Source organism: Bubalus kerabau, chromosome 3 (assembly GCF_029407905.1).
Source record: "Bubalus kerabau isolate K-KA32 ecotype Philippines breed swamp buffalo chromosome 3, PCC_UOA_SB_1v2, whole genome shotgun sequence".
Lineage (NCBI taxonomy): Eukaryota > Metazoa > Chordata > Mammalia > Artiodactyla > Bovidae > Bubalus > Bubalus kerabau.
In genome coordinates this window covers 59,959,516-59,961,391 of record NC_073626.1, presented here as the reverse complement: position 1 = coordinate 59,961,391, position 1,876 = coordinate 59,959,516, and the positions used below count along the sequence as shown (strand labels likewise).

The 1,876-nt window shown below is 43.0% G+C and overlaps 1 non-coding gene across 1 annotated transcript; it reads left to right on the top strand.

Annotated features, from left to right (window-relative positions):
• Nucleotides 1-457: 457 nt before the first annotated feature.
• On the top strand, nucleotides 458-530 carry TRNAY-GUA (transfer RNA tyrosine (anticodon GUA)). Its single transcript has one exon. It is a non-coding gene; the product is annotated as a tRNA-Tyr (tRNA).
• The last annotated feature ends 1,346 nt before the right edge of the window (nucleotides 531-1,876 follow it).

Here is a 1,876-nt window from a genome sequence, read left to right as displayed (position 1 = left end):
TCTCCCCCTTTCAAAGAATCCAGTTACATGTATTTTCACTTGAAGTTATCCCACAGCTCACTCATGTTCTGTTTATTCTTTTTATTTTTTTCCAAAAAATATTGGACTGTGGGTTTTCCAGATGGCACTCATAAAAAAGAACCCGCCTGCCAATGCAGGAGATGGTAAGAGATACAGGTTCAATCCCTGGGTCGAGAAGATCCCCTAGAGGAGGGCATGGAAACCCACTTCAGTGTTCTTGTCTGGAGAATCCCATGGACAGAGGAGCCTGGCACGCTACCGTCCACAGGGTCACAAGAATGGACATGACTGAAGCAACTTAGCAGGCACACAGGCACACATTGGAGTATAGTTGATTTATAATGTTGTGTTAGTTTCTGCTACACTGCAAAGTGAATGAGTTATATATATACATATAACACTCCTTTTTAGATTCTTTTTGCATATAGGTTGGGCTTCCCTGATAGCTCAGTTGGTAGAGAGTCTGCCTGTAATGCAGGAGACCCTGGTTCAATTCCTGGGTCTGGAAGATCTACTGGAGAAGAGATAGGCTACCCACTCCAGAATTCTTAGACTTCCCTGGTGGCTCAGCTGGTAAAGAATTGCCTGCAATGTGGGAGACCTGGGTTCAATCCCTGAGTTGGGAAGATCCCCTGGAGAAGGGAACAGCTTACCCACTCCAGTATTCTGGCCTGGAGAAGTCCATGGGGTCCCAAAGAGTTGGACACAACTAAGCGACTTTCACTCTTTCACATCCCACGTAGGTCATTACAGAATTTTGAGTAGTGTTCCCTGTGCTATACAGCAGGCCCTTATTATTTATCTATTTTATATATAATAGTATGTATATGTCAATCCCTGGAGAAGGCAATGGCACCCCACTCCAGTACTCTTGCCTGGAAAATCCCATGGACGGAGAAGCCTGGTAGGCTGTGGTCCATGGGGTAGCTAAGGGTTGGACATGACTGAGTGACTTCACTTTCACTTTTCACTTTCATGCATTGGAGAAGGAAATGGCAACCCACTTCAGTGTTCTTGCCTGGAGAATCCCAGGGACGGAGGAGCCTGGTGGGCTGCCGTCTATGGTGCCACACAGAGTTGGATACGACTGAAGCGACTCAGCAGCAGCAGCATATGTCAATCCCAATCTCCCAATTTATCCCTCCCCCTCTTTCCACCCCCACCATAAGCATAAGATTCTTTATTTACATTGTAGCTCTGTTTTGTGAATGAGTTTATTTGTACCATTTTTTAAAGATTCCACATTTAAGTGATATCATATGATATTTGTCTGACTTTGTATGATAATCTCTCAGTCCATCCCTGTTGCTCCAAATGGCATTATCTTACTCATTTCCGTGGCTGAGTAATATTCTGTTGTATATATGTACCACATCTTTATTCATTCCTCCATTGGTATGCATCTAGGTTGCTTCCATGTTCTGGCTATTGTAAATAGTATTGCAGGGAACATTGGGGTACATGTATCTTTTTGAATTATGGTATTCTCTAGGTTTATGCCCAGGAGTGGAATTGCTGGATCATGTAGTAGCTCTATTTTTAGTTTTTTAAGGAACCTTCATACTGTTCTCCATAGTAGCTGTACCAATTTACTTTCCCACCAATGATATAAGAGGGTTCCCTTTTCTCCAGCCTTCTCTAGCATTTATTGTTTGTAGATCTTTAGATGTTGGCCATTCTGACCAGTGTGAAGGAAATGCCTGGTTGTAGGTTTTTTTTTTTTAATTTATTTATCTATTTTATTTTTACCTTAGTTTCGGTTGCACTGAGACATTGCTGCTGCTTGCAGGCTTTCTCTAGTTGTGGCAAACAGAGGCATCCCTTCATCGTGGTGCACAGGCTTCTCCTTGTAATG